Here is a 19,483-nt window from a genome sequence, read left to right as displayed (position 1 = left end):
AACTGCAATAATATATACACATGAAGCATTGAATTATGTGATTGGTTGGCAAAAGTGGGTAGAAAAAAAAAGTGAAATAAAATGTTTAAAAACGTTAAACAAGATAAAACAAAAAATCCTTTTACCATTTAATATGCCTTCTAAAAGTTCTAAAAATACAAATGCCTTCTAAAGTAAAAAAAAAACAACCTAAACTACAGTATAAGTTATCATGTTATTGTTATATAACCTGAATGCTATGATATTTACTTCTTTCTGACTTTTGACTAAAAAAAAGTATATATACATATATATATATATATATATATATATATATATACATATACATATATATATATATATATATATATATACATATATATATATATATATATATATATATATATATATGTATATATATATATATATATATATATATATATATATATATATATATCTAAATCTAAATCAAAACATCATTGGTACAAGAATACAAGCCAGAACAGTTTTTTTAATTGAAAAAATATAAACGTTATGACATATCACAATATCACAATATATTGACACAAAAACAATAGGCCTAAAGGATCAGTTACATTCTGTCCATACAAGTCTATAAAGAGGTGAAGGGGGAAGAAGGAGTTTAGGGGTATGTGGCTGGAGAGAACAAGAGGCTACAGACAGACTATAAGATTTATACTGCACTTTACATCCCACCCTTGGGCTCGATTCAAAGCTTACAGTGCTCAGTACTGTTCTATAAAGTTCTCTATGCTGCTGCTGCTTCTGACGATGTGCTATATGGATACAAGGAGCAGAATCTTCTTTTTGTGTGTTTATGTGCATAAATGACATCATCGAAAAATGCCATAAACATAATGGCTAGAAATAGTGCTTTTCATCATGTATACACACATTACAGCTTATCCAAAAGTTACCTGAAATTGTAACTACACTTTAAAGGACAACTGCAGCGAAATATACTTATCCTCTATCCACAGGACATCTGTATCTTTCTATGGGTCCGAAAGCTGGGGTCCCCATGATCTCCCAAACGGGGCCCTGGAATTGCAGCAGAGCTGGGGCACCGAGCAGGAGATTGCAGGGGTCCCAGCGTTCAGACCCCCTGTGATCAAAAGCTTATCCCCTACTTCAGATTTCCTTTAACAGGTGTATATATTCTTACCAAGTCAATTTCTTAGTGCGTTTTTTGTCGATTTGGTCATCTGTATCTTTCTATGAATTAATATTCACACATGTTTAAAAAATGACCGAGCCTGTCCTTACTTTTTTACATGACTGAGTGGTGAGTATTACACAGCAATCTGTCATTGATAGACTAAAAGTCCATGTAATTTTTGCTTCATTTTTCATTCTCAACGGTTTTTCATTATGCATCCCTGCCTCAGGGGACAATTGTCATTACAAGGAAGAGATGATCGGACCTGACAAGCTTCTTCTACTGGGACTATAACTAACAAGAGAAAACCTTCAATTACTCAATGACATAATGTTAGCTTTTTAAATCCCAGTCTTAGTCATTTTTCATGGCCGTATTCACTGAAATGAAGTGTTGAAAACCCTACAGTGTTATTTTTACAAAGAATCTAACTCAGCTAATAGGCGTTTACCAGCTGATATGATTTTATGATTCTTCTGGTGGAGGATATGTGATTTTTGCTGAAGGGTGCATTAGTTTACACTGCAGTAATCTCGGCTACATGTAAAGAAATGCCAAGTGAATATTTTGCATAGCTGAGAAATAGAAGGATTCTTCCATTGCTTTCTTCATCTAGATGTTATTTTCTTACTCACGTGCTTGGGTTGTGACTCAGAACTGGGGATAATGCAGGAGATGACAGCCCATGTAGCTCCATGCCCCAGTGTCAGGCATGCCTGGTATTACATTTTATGAGGTACCCCATTTTTACCCTTTTTTTCCTCCAGGGGGTTATAAGACATTTTGCACTTTTGGTAGCCAGGGTCGTTTTCGCACTTTTGACACATCCAAACAGGGCTGCCATCAGAAATTTTGGGGTCCCTTACACAGCTCAAAGCCTGGGCCCCCGACCTCTTGTAGCCGCCCCCCAGGGCACGACTGCCATCTTCCCCATCATCCATAAAAAAAAATTTAAACACAGGACAAGAAAAACAAGAGCCCATGAGTTCAATGAGGAAGGAAGGAAATATCACCTTACATATTACCATCATACTGTTACTGACCAAATCCTGTATAATACAGAGCTTAAAGGGTTACTCCTCTACCTTACTTCTTATCCCCTATACACAAGATATATTATCATAGTGTCCCACAATCACAATGCCTGTTTTATACTGTCCGTGGTTTTTGCAGCATAAAACTGATTACAGGTTCCCTTTAACTATAAGTAAGCAACTATATTAAAATATACTTAATTAAAAGACAATAAACAACTTGAATTGCAAAAAAAAAAAAGAGAAGCAAAGTGCCCCCTCCCTAACACAGTAGTAAGAGCAGATCTTCACTCCCAAGACATCCCCCCCTTATGACAGGTCTCCCCTCTCCACCCCCCCCCCCCCTTATAACAGGTCTCCCCTCTCCAGCCACCCCTTTATAACAGGTCTCCTTTCTCCAGCCCTCCTCCCCCCTTATAACAGGTCTCCCCTCTCCAGCCCCCCCTTTATAACAGGTCTCTCCTCTCCAGCCCCCCCCCCCTTTATAACAGGTGTCCTCTCTCCAGCCCTCCTGCCCCCTTATAACAGGTCTCCCCTCTCCAGCCCTCCTCCCCCCTTATAACAGGTCTCCCCTCTCTGCACCCCCTTATAACAGTCCTCCCCTCTCCAGCCCCTCCCCTTATAACAGGTCTCCCCTCTCCCTTTTTTTTTTTTTTAAACTGCCACTAAAGTTTTTGAGCCAAAGTCAGAAATGTTTACAAAAGGAATGATAAATATATAGGAAGGACCTATACTTCTCCTTCCTGCTTGATCCACTTCTGACTTTGACTCAAAAACTGCAGGGGAAGTTTTCCAAAAAACGCCAGAAAAAAACTTTTGTGGAAACCTAGCCAACAGCTATTCTTTTGAAATGAAAAAAAAAGAAAAAGAAAATTCAAGTAGTTTAATTTAAATAATAAAATTATAAATAAACAATTAATTAATAAACAGTTAAATAGTCAAAACATTGTCAATAAAATAATAAATAAGTAAATAATTAAATAAAAAATCCTAATAAGCCAATAAAATAAAAAAATCTAAGACTTTTAAAAAATAGCTATTTATGAAATACACTGAATGTATTAAAAAGGTAATGTACTATATATTTACTGAACGTAGTCAACCTGAAAATTGCATGTCTCTGGAATTTGTCCACCTTTATGTAATGTTGGGACAATCAGGAATGATAAGACAAAGAATTATATTTATTTATATATTTATATTATATCTTTTACTTTCCCCGAAACATACAAACAGGGTTTTGTAGACAATACCAATGTATAAATAAGAGATTAAAGTGTAGAAAGTTCAATTATGCCACAAGCAATGATTTCAACAAAAGCTTGTGCTCACAAAAATGCTGAAATGGGCGATGTAATATTTTATGGACCCCCCCCCCCACCACCCCCTACTCATTCAGACCACTAAATCTATCAGATCCCCATATGGCCAGATCACAGCAACTGTTGGACTTGCCACAAATGTCAACATGACAAATTGGATACAATTTTGATCGCCATCTGGAGCCATTTCTAGCACCAGCACATAACACCCTCTAATTATTATCCCCTCCCAGTACATGACACCTTCTAACTAATACACCCTCACTGTATATGCAACCCTAACCTAATGCTCCTTTTGAGTATATAAAAAATTCCATTTAAAACCCCTCCTCCATAAATGACACCCCATCTAATACCCCTTCCCAGTACATGACACCCCATCTAATGCTCCCAGTATATGAAATCTTCTATCTAATACTCTCTCTCCACATATGACGCCCCATCTAATGACCCTCCCCTGTATATGACATCTTCTAATACCCTTCCCTATATAAATATATGACACCACCATCTAATACCCCCTCCCAGGACATGACACCCCATCAAATACCCCTCTCAGTACATAACACCCCAATGTAATGCTTCCTCCCAGTACATGACACTCTCATTTAATTCCCCTTTACAGTACATTACACCTTCTATCTAATAGCAATGATAAAGACGTAGAAAGATCCGAGCACTCACCCTCCGAGTTATAAAGAAGAAGCTCTAGTTCAGACGATCCAAGCGACAAAATCCAACATTCCATGGAGCAGAGGGAGCAGGCAGGCAGGAGCGTCTCACCAGGTGGGCGACAGGGAAGGGTAGTTTTTTTTGTGGGTTTTTTTTCCCAACAAATATTTTTCCACGGTATTTACTAAATTTTCCACTTTTCCCCACGTTTTGCTTTTTTGCTGTTTTCCTCAGCTCAAATCCAGCACATTTTATGTGAAAACCTTAGTAAATATGATGGGATTTTTTGAAAATGTCGGGGACATGCCCCCTTGCCAATGAGCATGCCCCTTTTTGGGGTTTTCTCAGTAAAATGGAGAGTTGGTCGTGTTTTTTTTATATATATATTTGTTTTAATCTAGTGCAAATTCTGTCACAGGCAGAATTTCTGGCGCAATGTGCACCAATGGGCACCACCCGACAAAACAGTTTGGGTTTACAATAGTAAATCAGGACCATTATGTATACACCAGGTACAAACACACACACACATATATATATATATATATATATATATATATATATATATATTAATAAGTCATGCAAATACATGGCCCCAGGGGTGGAAAAAGACAGAGGACCCCTGTGCAAGAACATTATATGTACTTGATATAACACCAGAATTATTTAGGTTACAGAGAATAAGACATTTCCATCTCATTTATACATTTAAGTCACTGAGTACAGACTTGTGCTTAGATCTGACCAAGACATTGTCAATATCTATGTTTCCAGTCACATGCTCTGCTCAATAGAAAAATAACGTGACGTACAATGAAAATAAATACATGACTCCCAGGAGTTTGATCTAAGCTGCAGCTGAATGACAGCAAAAAGAGATGGTATAAACCATGTACTGATACAGATAGTATATAGTAAATGTTTTTAACTGTTTATTATACAATCCTTTGTTTGGGGATCATGAGAAATATTACCTTGACATGGTTAACCCTTTATCTGCTAAGAAATGTATTTAGCTATATCTAGAGGTACAGTATGTTGGGGTCTCAGCACTGAGACCCTGACCTGTCAAAACTTGTCTGCGTGACATGTGAAATGTTTTTTTTTTTTTTGGTTATGTATTAGAGAAGACACTAGCAGCTTGTGATGAGGCAAAACTTGGTTTACTTGTGTGGATTAACTTGCAAATATAGAAAAAGTCTTTAGCTAACTGCAACAGCAGCCATCTTGGTATAAGGAGAAAGAGAGAGAGAGAAAACCAACAAGTTTTACAGATATACACAACTGACAACCTTAGTGTACAGTGCCATCTACTGGTCAAGTGATTTTAATACTCAATACTATGTATGATACATGCTGTTGTATTCCCAACACCCCTTCTCAACGGCATGTGCATAATTATACAACGTTTTGTCTTTTTTGTAGAAAACAATGACATTCCCTTGGCAAAGGTTTGGTGAGTGCATCTGCGGTCATCTCCTCCGATGGACAAAACTGGATGTCAATAACTCCTTGTTCTTGCATGTTCCTGAGCAGATGATATTTTCCATCAATGTGCTTGGTTCTTGGGTTAATCTTCTCAGAGTGTGTAAGCTTTATGCATCCCTGATTGTCTTCAAAGATGGGTGTGGGTTGTAACATATTCAGTCCCATATCTAGTAGAAGTTGGCAAATCCAGATGGCTTCTTGACATGCATGTGCTGCTGCTATATACTCTGTTTCAGTTGAAGAGAGTGCAACTGTCACCTGTTTCCAACTAGACCAGCTTATGGTTCCTTGTCCATACTGGAAGATGTAACCACTTGTAGATTTGCGGTCAGTGGTTTCTCCAGCCCAATCGGCATCCACATATCATATCAGTATTGGGTTTGACGATGCTGGAAGTCACAGCTTCATCCGATTTGTTCCCTTTAGGTACTGCATTACCTTCTTTACTGCATTCCAGTCACGTTGACACTGCGTTGCGACTTTACACTCTCAGAAAAAGAGGCAAACTAGGTATGAAATACAAAAATTCAATCTTTATTAGTCAATAAAAAATATTACAAGCTAAAATCACGAGAGGCATAATGTGGTGATCAGACAAACACACACTGAAAGGCAAGGTGAGACTGTCCCAAATAATGGTCCAGAAATTGATTCAAAATTACAAATCACAATGGTTATATCTATATTTCAAGTAACCTACTCCAAGATGCATGGTTAAATAATTTAAACAAAAATTACAGAATGTAAGTGATGGAGGTTACAGTTAAGCAGAAAGTGAATCAAGGGTTGGATAATAAACAGGGGGAGACTGAAGGCTAAAAGCAGCATAAATGTGATCAAAAGTACCAGTCATGCACCCTATGGAGGAACATTTCACCTACCCCGAATGCGTTTTCGCTGGTCGCTTCATCTGGGGGCGCTCTTTGGTCATAATCTCTTTCTTGTTCAAAACACGGCAAGATGTCATCAACGTAAATTAGGATGTATGTCCATTTGTTGTCTTGATTCTTTGAGTACACGCATGGATCTGCTTTACTTCTTGAGAATCCCTCTTCAGTGAGTATTTTGTTCACCTTTTCATTAAACATTCTCGCCGTTTGCTTGAGTCCATAGATGCTCTTTTGCAGTTTCCATACTAAGTTCTTTTCCTTCTCAAATATTGCTGGCTGTTCCATGTATAGATCCCCCTTGATATCTCCATATAGAAAAGCAGTTTTGACATCTAAGTGCTTCACTTGCATTTCATTTCGGGCAGCAACGCTAAGGAGGGTTCTTATAGTGGAATGTTTCAAAACTTGAGCAAATGTTGCATCATAATGTTCTCCAAATTTCTGGGAGTATCACTAATTTTGCGGCCAGGAGGAAGCTCTGTTAGTGACCAAGTTTTATTTTCTTGAAGTGATTTTATTTCTTCTTCAGCTGCTTTTCTCCACTGATTTGCTTCCCTTCTCGACAACGTTTCTATGTCTTCCCAGGATGTTGGCTCCTGTGTTTGATGTGTTTTAGCAGCTTATGATAACCTGCGGGGTGGTATCACTTTTGTCATCTGAGAGGATCTTCCAAATTCTTGTTGTTCAGTAGGTTCTACTGGCTTATTGATTGGAAGTTCCACTTCTTATTCTGTTTCGCATGGATCAGCGTCTCTTGCTGATTCAGTGCGCAAATCCTCCATATTTTTCAAGAATTGTATTATCTGGTGCTTCGCTTTCATCAAAATTAACACTGCAGCTTACTGTGAGCTTCACTCTTTACTCTGCTCACTGTAACCCACTAGGATACCTTCTATGGCTTTGTTCTCCAACTTGGAGCATTTCTCACTTGGAATGTAAGCATATGCTTTACAGCCAAACACTCTGATGTGCCGTATGTTGGGTTTTGATCCATTCCACATTTCATATGGTGTACTCTCAATAGGTTTTGATGGGAGCCTGTTTTGTAGGTATGTTGCAGTCATTATCGTTTCTCCCCAGTATTTGTTAGGCAAGGTGGCATCTGAAATCATACATCTGGTCATTTCTACAAGAGTGCGATTCTTTCTTTCTGCCATTTTGCTCAGGAGTGAATGGTACAGTTGTTTGGTGTACAATACCTTGTTTCTTTAGGTATGATTCCATCTCTTTACTCATATATTTCCCTCCATTATCAGTGTGTATTATTTCAGGCTTCCTTTGAAACTTGTTGCTTGTCATAGCTACAAACTCTTGAAGTTTTTCTAATGTCTCACGTTTGTGCTTCATTAGATATGTTATTGTGTACCTAGAATAGTCGTCAATGAGAGTCAGTAAATATCCGTTCCCGCCGGGTGTGGTGATTTTCATTGGTCCGCACACATCACTGTGTATCAGCTCCATGGGTTTAGTGGTTTTTCTCTGACTGGTCTGTGGAAGAGAGGTTCAGGTGGCCTTTGCTTTAATGCAGCACGTGCACTTGCCGAGCATGTGGCAGGGCAATATTTCCATGTCTTCTGATAGACCTCTCTTTGCATGGTCCTTTATAGCTTCTGGGTTTCGATGTCCTAATCTTCTATGCCACAGGTGGATAAACTTGTCCTGTGGGTTATGAGTTGCCGCTTTAGCCTTCTCATTTTCAGTGCCGAGTTTGTACAAATGTTCATTTAACCTTCCTCTTGCTACAATTTTCTTTCCATTTTGAATTGTGCATTCATTACCTCTGAACAGTACAGTGAGTCCATTGTTTGCAAGGGTTTTAACTGATAGGAGGCTTCCTTCTAGGCTTTGAACATATAGAACATTCTTTATAAGGATGCCTTGCTTGCCCCTCTAGTGTTTTGCAGTTCAGAAACCCTTGACCATTGCCTTCCGCTGTAATACTTTTTCCCATTTGCTAGGAAGACTTTGTCTTTTGCACTAAAATCAATTTCTGTAAAGAATGTCTCATCACTTGTCATGTGACTTGCTGCCCCTTAATCAATGTACCATTCATGTGAGGTACTATTCTGAGTCACTTTAAAAATACTGCTCCATGATGCACTTTCTTTTTCTTTCCTGACTGCTTTAGCTCTTTCTCTTCTGGGTGGCTCCTGTCTTCGCTGCTCAGCTTTCCAGATTGAACAGTTCTTTTTCAGGTGACCGGGCCTTTTTTGCAGTGAAAATGTACCCTGGTTTCTTTGCTTTGTCATTTCCCTGCATGCACTTTCAGAGCTGCCTCTGATCTCTCATTCTCTTCACTCTGCAGATTTTCCTTTCTTCTGCCGTATTTATCAATGAATTTTCCCTTAACATATTCTAGAGTCAGTTCAGCTTCCGGTCTAGTTTCTAGAGCATTTATAAGGGCCCTGTATGATTCTGGAAGGCTGCATAGCAGTAATGCTACTACATGATTGTCTTTCATTTCTTTGCCTATTGCACCTAGCTGGTCCACAATCTCTAGCATAGCCATTATATGTTCACCCATTGTCTGCCCTTTTCCAGCCTCATTTTATGTAGTTTGCGTAGCAGATATAGTTTACTGTTTAGGTTTGCACGTTCATGCAGTTTTTGTAATGCAGTCCACATACCTTTAGCTGTGTTTTCTTTCCTAATACAGTCTTGCCCGTAAATGTTGGCACCCCTGAAATTTTTCTAGAAAGTAAGTAGAATGAAGTATTTCTCACGGGAAAGGATTGCAGTAACACATGTTTTGCTATACACGTGTTTATTCCCTTTGTGTGTATTGGAACTAAACCAAAAAAGGGAGGAAAAAAAGCAAATTGGACATAATGTCACACCAAACTCCAAAAATGGGCTGGACAAAATTATTGGCACCTATAACGTAATATTTGGTTGCACACCCTTTGGAAAAAATAACTGAAATCAGTCGCTTCCTATAACCATCAATAAGCTTCTTACACCTCTCAGCCGGAGTGTTGGACCACTCTTCCTTTGCAAACTGCTCCAGGTCTCTCTTATTGGAAGGGCGCCTTTTCCCAACAGCAATTTTAAGATCTCTCCACAGGTGTTCAATGGGATTTAGATCTGGACTCATTGCTGGCCACTTCAGAACTCTCCAGCGCTTTGTTGCCATTCATTTCTGGGTGCTTTTTGACGTATGTTTGGAGTCATTGTCCTGCTGGAAGACCCAAGATCTCGGACGCAAACCCAGCGTTCATGATGCCTTGCATACATTCAAGGCACCCAGTGCCAGAGGCAGCAAAACAACATCAAAACATAATTGAACATCCACCATATTTCACTGTAGGTACTGTGTTCTTTTCTATGTAGGCCTCATTCCCTTTTCAGTAAACAGTAGAATGATGTGCTTTACCAAAAAGCTCTACCTTGGTCTCATCTGTCAACAAGATGTTTTCCCAGAAGGATTTTGGCTTACTCAAGTTCATTTTGGCAAAATGTAGTCTTGCTTTTTTATGTCTCTGTGTCAGCAGTGGGGTCCTCCTGGGTCTCCTGCCATAGCGTTTCATTTCATTCAAATGTTGACGGATAGTTTACGCTGACACTGATGCTCCCTGAGCCTGTAGGACAGCTTGAATATCTTTGGAACTTGTTTGGGGCTGCTTGTCCACCATTCGGACTATCTTGCGTTGACACCTTTCATCAATTCTTCTTTTCCGTCCTCGCCCAGGGAGATTAGTTACTCTCCCCGGGGTTGCAAACTTCTTGATAATGTTGCGCACTGTGGACAAAGGCAAATCTAGATCTCTGGAGATAGACTTGTAACCTTGAGATTTTTAATATTTTTCCACAATTTTGGTTCTCAAGTCATCAGACAGTTCTCTTCCCCTTTTTCTGTTGTCCATGCTTAGTGTGGCACACACACACACAATGCAAAGACTAAGTGAACTTCTCTTTTTATATCTGCTTTCAGGTGTGATTTTTATACTGCCCACACCTGTTACTTGCCCAAGGTGAGTTTAAAGGAGCATCACATGCTTGAAACAATCTTATTTTTTCACAATTTTGAAAGGGTGCCAATAATTTTGTCCAGCCCACTTTTTTGGTTTAGTTCTAATACACACAAAGGAATAAACATGTGTATAGCAAAACGTATTACTGAAATCCTTTTCTATGAGAAATACTTCATTTTCTAGAAAAATGTAAAGGGTGCCAACATTTACCACCATGCCTGTATGATTATCCTACATTAGCAGCCTTATGAGTGCTTTTCCTTGCCTGTTTTTCCTGTCCCATTCTTCCGGGTTGTCATTGGATCTGTTTGTATCTAGTACCTGCCACAAGTCATCTTTGGATAACAGCATTTCAAGCTTAAACCTCCATAGCTGGTAGTTGGTATTGTTGAGCTTTGCTATGGTAAACTTCATATCTGAAGCACTTGCCATCTTTCAATGAATTGGATGCAGCTCTTGTTTCCTCACACACGATTTGGTGGGATCATGGATGTAGCACTTACTTGCTTGTAGTTTCCTTTTTCTAGTGTCTGGAGCTGGGCCCATAACATTGTCTGGGAATGGGATATGTTTTGTCTGTTCTTTTTTGTTTGTAATACGCTTCCATAACCACATGTAGTTTCTACAGGAAATGTATAATTATGCCATCCAATGATACAAAAGTAATCATGTCTATGTGATAGGAATATCAATAGAACAATTTTTTTTTACTACTTGTCTTTTTGACCATTTGCTGGCTCTTGCCATTCATTATAATGTAAATGAGGACACCTTGTGGTGGGCATAGTATGGCATTCAGTAAACAGTAAAGGGGTTTTCCCACCAAATTCATTTATCACCTATCTATATGGATAGTTGATAAATGTTCAACTGTCAGGAACCCCCAGCGATATTGGGAATGGTGGTCTCCAATGCCCCTTGTGTATAGAGACTAGATGCAACTACTTGCATAACCAATGCTTCATTCATTGCTTTGGGAAATTATGGAGACTTTGCTTGTCACAAAGGTCTGTGGAAGTCACTGCTGTCGGACCCCTAAAGATTACACATTTATGGCCTATCCCAGCATTTCTGTGGTGACTCAGGGAGTTCTATGCTGGGACTAGTAGTGTTCCTAATATCTTAATGGTGCTGCGAGTGGTGTGGCAGTCCCATGTAACCCGGAACTAGGTGCACACAGCTTTGTCAATGGAGGGCTGCATGTGGTGCTACAGTGGTGGAAATCCCTTTGGAGTGTGCTCCTGCATACTGAGTACTAGTGGTGTTAGTAGTGATGCCCTTGGTGTTATGGTGCATGCAGACACAGGGAAACGAATTTTACTTGTAAATCTTCAGAAAGAAACAGCAGTAACAGTTCATTTCCCAGATTCATGCCAGATCAGAGCATAGCCTGACTTGTTCCTTGACTCTGGAAATGTGACTAAGACATGTGTAATTTGTGGGCTGTCTAGTCAACCCCAATGTACTCACTGAAGCAGGTTTAAACTCTGTAGTTACAAACTTCTGCACAGGATCTTGTTGAGACACTTTCCAACTGGCATGTCCAAATGGGTATCCCCCGACTCAACAATCGATACTTGCTAACCAGACCAGGACCTCAAGTTAAGTGGTGCCCATTTTTCTGTGTGCTATCAGGCCCTTTCAAAACTTCCCCTGAAAGCTCCCTCTTGAATGTACTGCATAGTTGCCACATGCTGGTCCGAATTTTTAAAATATGATATTACTGAATGTCCCAATTTCCAAAATTGATTTTTTTAAATGTTTTTCCCCACATTAAACACACTCAGTAGGCATGAAAAAAGGCTAGGTGTAGAACTCGGTTTCTTTTTCTTTCTCTCTCTGAATGTACTTGACTCGTATTCAGCTAGGAACAGGTGAGCATGGACCTCCTGACCTGTACATACCATGTGATTTTGGCCCTTAATGGGGACCTATCTCAAGTGTAACCTCTGCATCATGTGTGTAGTGCTGTTAATCCTTGTGTAACCCTACAGCTTTAGCATTGTATGTTGAGTACAGTTACAAGTTACAGTAGTCCAGAAAAGACCATTGTATGTGGAAAATACTGTAACCTGGGACCATTGTAAGTTGAGGGGCAACTGTAGATGAAACCTCAGCTTTGAATGGAGCTCCTAGTCATTGAGGAGGTCTGCTGGTCCTGATTGACAGATCTCTTCCTATAGCAGCGTTCCCCAACCAAGGTACCTCCAGTTTTTGCAAAACTACAACTTGCAGCATAGCATGCCTGAACAGACTTAAATATTTCTTATACATCAAATTGTGAAAATAAATAAGCTGAATAATACATATCTGGGGGCAGCACACTGGCGCTATCCTTCTAAATCTAATTTACAATGTTATTTGTGGTGTCTCTAGTCAATGTGATCAGCATTGGAGCAGAGATAAGACAATCAATGATGTGATTATCCAGTCACTGTTATCTGCCGCATGCTAAGTGTAGGTCCTGCTAGAAGAATCCTGTCTAACCTGTGTCCCATTATACATTCTCACCTCAGATGCCCATTTATGACACCTCATTTATAGGGCTGACATGTCATTAATTATAGTAGGAGCATGAGTCAATGAACTGAAGGTGAGGAGTATGTTTCGTCGCTGTTTCACAGATTCATGGGAATGTTCATTAATTGTTTGGAAGATAAATCTGTTATGTTTCCTTTGTTACAAGTAAACAACAAAGTGAGAAGAATCTTTCTTTCCTTCTTTGGTCTGGAGTCTAAATGACACTCCAGTACCTCCAATAGCTATGACCCTAGTGGCAAAGGTGAATACTTTTTAAATATTTTTAAACATTTGCATGGTTTTGTTACAGTAACCCAAAATGGTGACAAGGTGGTTTTAGTGCTCCCCATGTTGTTATTAAGCTCCCAAGAGCCCTCGTCAGTAATATTTCAGGGGCAGGACCACAGCTGTGATGTTTGCTATCAGTACTCATACCTGGACTTCCTTTCCCTTATTTCTCAGGCCAATCATAGGACAGTACCTACTCCTTTCTGCTATGTCATGATACTGTGCTGGTGAACGTGTACTGGACTAAACAGGCTGGTTCTGTGCTAGGAGGATGGTAAAAAAACACAGTACTACTAGATGGCATGTGGAGAATAGAAAGGGGTTATTGATCAACTGAGATTACAAGGTGATATTCGGGACAAAAGAAACAGCAGTAGCACAGCAAGGAAAGGATTACACTAAAGACAGAACTGATGTTGCTGAAAAAGACAATGACAATCCTGTAGACTAAAGGGAACAGGAGGAGGAGATTCCTTTTAGTAGGCACAGGGGACAGCTGCCTAGAATTTTATCGGTGGTCAAAGATAAGAGAGAACCTTAATTTACCTTTCAAGCACAGAGTGGTATCTCTGGAGGAGTCAGATGGGCCCACAGATTGTAAGTACACAGCCCAGGCTACCCCCTACCTTCACTTTCTGTGTTCAGTCTTGGTCTCTCTGCTGCTAGAGATGGAGTCCCTCCTAACAAAAGACAGTGGACAGCAGATTTCAGGGAAGTGAGACACCTAATGGCCAAGATTTTTCTGGGGTAAAAAGTCCTTTTTGGTAAACAAAATGATTTACAAATTTGTGAGGAATCACATCAAATGAAGGGAAGTTGTTTGAAACAACAATAAACTTACAAGTTGTCACTTAGAAACTGTTCTACAATGTTCCATTGCTCATAAGCATATGTTTCAAGAAGAATTAGTCTTCTGTAGGGTAGACACACATTTCTGTGCCCAATTCTGTACATGTTCAGTAACTACATGCACTTTGATCAGGGGAAAATTACATTAGAGTGCACGGGTAGTTGTACTTGTGTCTACAGTTTCCTTTTTTCCCAAAAAATTGGAAGTACCCTATTCTAAAATTAGAGAATCCTTCTAACCCTGTTTTCTTCATGTGCTGTTACAAATATTGATCCGGTCTTGACTTTATCAGCCATATATTTCAGATAACTGATAGATCAATGCGCTTGTACGGCTGACAGTTCGGCTGATCTCTCCTAGTCCTCTAATGCAAATGTACAATTGCTGGGGGGAGGGGAGTAAGCTTCTGACATACACCTTTGGCAGTGGCCTATGTTTCTTGAGAACAAAAAAATTCAGCATGTTGAAGTCCAACTTCCTGATCCGTATCTCCTCTATTATCTGTCATTGGGTGTGGGGTTGGGAGGCTCCTATAAACAATACATGGTCAGCCAGTTTTGCAGAAATTGGCAGGTTCAGCCAATATTATTCCAAATACAGAGCTTGTTTTCTTCCAAAAACAGCCAGAATCTGATGCACAACCTGACAAAACAGGTTGGGTTTACTATAGTAAATCAGGGCCAATGTGTAGGATTAGAAAAAAGAACTTAAGGACCAGGCCAATTTTAGTTTTTTTTTTCTCCTCCCCTTCTAAAAATCATAGAGCTTTCAATTTTGCACCTAAAGACCCATAGAAGGGTTTGTTTTTGTGTCACCAATTGTAATTTGTAATGACATTAATAATTTCATAACAAAATCTATGGCAAAAAAAAATAAAATGAAAAATATTTGTGGGGTAAAGCATACATGTAAGAATAGCTGACATGTCCCCTTTAAGTATATGTATCCTAAACTACACCCTATGTAATGTGAGAGTCATGTTCTATACAGAGATTAAAGTAATCCAGGAGGTATATATCAAAACCAGGCTTCAGTAGCTAAGGTGATATGTTCTGTACGAAGCTGCGGGTAACCTAGGAGACATTTCTTACAGTAAAACTTCAGAAAATTACTGAGGACATGTTTTAAATTAATCCCAAATCCTTAGTATTCAATTAGATCTAATAATAAAAAACACCCATCTGCTAGTGCCATACATGGGACCACACTTCCATCAGATTATAAGGCATCTACAATGTATAACACCTTGTGTGAGTGGAGGGGTAAACCTTAAAGGGGTACGCCAGTGAAAACCTTTTTTCTTTTAAATCAACTGGTGGCAGAAAGTTAAACATATTTGTAAATTTCTTCTATTAAAAAATCTTAATTCTTCCTGTTTTTATTAGCTGCTGAATACTACAGAGGAAATTCTTTTCTTTTTGGAATGCTCTCTGATGACATCACGAACACAGTTCTCTCTGCTGATGTTATTATAATAATAATAACGCTTTATTTATTGTTGTCCTTAGTGGGATTTGAACCCAAGTCCCCAGCATGGCAAGGTAGCAGTGCTAACCACTGAGTCACCATGCTGCCCTTAGCATACATCTGCTATGCATCTGCTATGTATGGTTGCTAAAACGGACAAAGATTTCAGCATAGAGCACTGTGTTCGTGATGTCATCAGTGTTCCAAAAATAAAGGAATTTCCTCTGTAGCATTCAGCAGCTAATAAGTACTGGAAGGATTACGATTTTTTAATAGAAGTAATTTACAAATATGTTTAACTTTCTGCCACCAGTTGACTTAAAAGAAAAAAGGTTTTCACTGGAGTACCCCTTTAAAGGCCCCTAGACATCTTAAGGTGTCTGATCTGGGACCCCCCGCTATCTCCCTTCAGCACCCGACGTTCATTTAGAAGGCCGGTTGCGGCACCGGAGGCTCTTGACATTATGGCCACACCTCCTCGTGAGTTCACAGCCACATCACCTCAATGCAAGTCTATGGGGGGCATGGCCGAATTTCATAATTTGCACCAGATGACTGCGGTGCACATGGCGATGCCCATGCCAGAGATCGCTGGGGATAGAATGTCTCTGGTCCTCCCTCGATGCTGCTGCAGCATCTCCTGACGTTCTATGGCACAGGGTCATTTGTCCCTGAGTAACAAGGCCGGCCCAGCCAAAGAGGAGGTGTGAGCACCAGGACAATCAGCTTCGGGACTGGCACTCAGAGGCAGGATATTTAAACTGCTCATTGCTTTCAGCTTATTCTTGTGACCTGACCTCTAGCCTGTTTCCTGACTTTGCTCTTTCCTACTTACTTTATATTTCGCTGCTCTAGGTTAGACACTTGCCTGTCCGGACTCTGTACTGATATATAGAAACTCAACACTGCAACCACTCCTAAAGTTCCCTAGGAGAATAGTAACATCTGTCACGATGCCGGCTGGCAGGTAGTGGACCCTCTGTGCCAGAGAGGGATTGGCGTGGACCGTGCTAGTGGACCGGTTCTAAGCCACTACTGGTTTTCACCAGAGCCCGCCGCAAAGCGGGATGGTCTTGCTGCGGCGGTAGTGACCAGGTCGTATCCACTAGCAACGGCTCACCTCTCTGGCTGCTGAAGATAGGCGCGGTACAAGGGAGTAGGCAGAAGCAAGGTCGGACGTAGCAGAAGGTCGGGGCAGGCAGCAAGGATCGTAGTCAGGGGCAACGGCAGAAGGTCTGGAAACACAGGCAAGGAACACACAAGGAACGCTTTCACTGGCACTAAGGCAACAAGATCCGGCAAGGGAGTGCAAGGGAAGTGAGGTAATATAGGGAAGTGCACAGGTGAAAACCCTAATTGGAACCACTGCGCCAATCAGCGGCGCAGTGGCCCTTTAAATCGCAGAGACCCGGCGCGCGCGCGCCCTAGGGAGCGGGGCCGCGCGCGCCGGGACAGAACAGACGGGGAGCGAGTCAGGTAGGGGAGCCGGGGTGCGCATCGCGAGCGGGCGCTACCCGCATCGCGAATCGCATCCCGGCTGGCAGCGGGATCGCAGCGCCCCGGGTCAGAGGACGTGACCGGAGCGCTGCAGCGGAGGGAGTGAAGCGAGCGCTCCGGGGAGGAGCGGGGACCCGGAGCGCTCGGCGTAACAGTACCCCCCCCCTTGGGTCTCCCCCTCTTCTTGGAGCCTGAGAACCTGAGGAGCAGACTTTTGTCAAGGATGTTGTCCTCAGGTTCCCAGGATCTCTCTTCAGGACCACAACCCTCCCAGTCTACTAAAAAAAAATTTTTCCCTCTGACCTTTTTGGCAGCCAAAATTTCCTTGACCGAGAAGACGTCCGAGGAGCCGGAAACAGGAGTGGGAGGAACAGATTTGGGAGAAAAACGGTTGAGGATGAGTGGTTTGAGAAGAGAGACGTGAAAGGCATTAGGGATACGAAGAGAAGGAGGAAGAAGAAGTTTATAAGAGACAGGATTAATTTGACACAAAATTTTGAAAGGACCAAGATAGCGTGGTCCCAATTTGTAGCTAGGGACACGGAAGCGGACATATTTAGCGGAGAGCCATACCTTGTCTCCAGGGGAAAAAACGGGGGGAGCTCTTCTTTTCTTATCCGCGAACCTCTTCATGCGTGAAGAAGCCTGTAAGAGAGAATTTTGGGTCTCTCTCCATATAATGGAAAGGTCACGAGAAATTTCATCCACAGCGGGCAGACCAGAGGGCAAGGGGGTAGGGAGGGGGGGAAGAGGGTGACGGCCGTACACCACGAAAAATGGGGATTTGGAGGAAGATTCAGAGACCCTGAAGTTATACGAGAATTCGGCCCATGGAAGGAGATCTGCCCAGTCATCCTGGCGGGAGGAAACAAAATGTCGCAAATAATCACCCAGGATCTGGTTAATTCTTTCTACTTGTCCATTGGACTGGGGATGATATGCAGAGGAAAAATTTAATTTAATCTTGAGTTGTTTACAGAGAGCCCTCCAGAATTTAGACACGAATTGGACCCCTCTATCCGAGACAATCTGCGTAGGCAACCCGTGAAGACGAAAAATGTGTACAAAAAATTGTTTAGCCAACTGAGGCGCAGAAGGAAGACCAGGAAGAGGGATGAAATGTGCCATTTTGGAGAATCGATCAACGACCACCCAAATAACGGTGTTGCCACGGGAAGGGGGTAAATCAGTAATAAAATCCATACCAATCAGAGACCAAGGCTGTTCGGGGACAGGCAGAGGATGAAGAAAACCAGCGGGCTTCTGGCGAGGAGTCTTATCCCAGGCACAGATAGTGCAGGCTCGCACAAAGTCCCCAACATCCGTCTCCAGAGTCGGCCACCAATAGAAGCGGGAGATGAGTTGCACAGATTTCTTGATGCCCGCATGACCTGCGAGATGGGAGGAGTGACCCCATTTGAGGATTCCGAGGCGTTGGCGTGGAGAAACAAAGGTCTTTCCTGGAGGAGTCTGCCTGATGGAGGCAGGAGAAGTGGAGATCAGGCAGTCAGGTGGAATGATGTGTTGCGGAGGGAGATCAACTTCTGAGGCATCCGAGGAACGAGAGAGAGCATCGGCCCTAATGTTCTTATCGGCAGGACGAAAGTGAATCTCAAAATTAAATCGGGCAAAGAACAGAGACCACCGGGCCTGGCGAGGATTCAGCCGTTGGGCAGACTGGAGGTAGGAGAGGTTCTTGTGGTCGGTGTAGATAATAACAGGAAATCTTGATCCCTCCAGCAGATGCCTCCATTCCTCAAGTGCTAATTTAATGGCTAGAAGCTCTCGATCCCCGATGGAGTAGTTCCTCTCCGCTGGAGAGAAGGTCCTAGAGAAAAAACCACAAGTGACAGCATGCCCGGAAGAATTTTTTTGTAGAAGAACAGCTCCAGCTCCCACTGAGGAGGCATCAACCTCCAATAGGAAGGGTTTGGAAGGGTCAGGTCTGGAGAGCACGGGAGCCGAAGAAAAGGCAGACTTGAGTCGTTTAAAGGAGTCTTCTGCTTGAGGAGGCCAGGACTTGGGATCAGCATTTTTTTTGGTTAAAGCCACGATAGGAGCCACAATGGTAGAAAAATGTGGAATAAATTGCCTGTAATAATTGGCGAACCCCAAAAAGCGTTGGATAGCACGGAGTCCGGAGGGGCGTGGCCAATCTAAGACGGCAGAGAGTTTGTCTGGATCCATCTGTAGTCCCTGGCCAGAGACCAAATATCCTAGAAAAGGAAGAGATTGGCATTCAAACAGACATTTCTCAATTTTGGCATAGAGTTGGTTGTCACGAAGTCTCTGAAGAACCATACGGACATGCTGGCGGTGTTCTTC

Source organism: Hyla sarda, chromosome 1, assembly GCF_029499605.1.
Source record: "Hyla sarda isolate aHylSar1 chromosome 1, aHylSar1.hap1, whole genome shotgun sequence".
Taxonomy (NCBI): Eukaryota; Metazoa; Chordata; class Amphibia; order Anura; family Hylidae; genus Hyla; species Hyla sarda.
The sequence above is the reverse complement of the archived record's forward strand: the minus strand, read 5'-3'. Positions refer to the sequence as shown.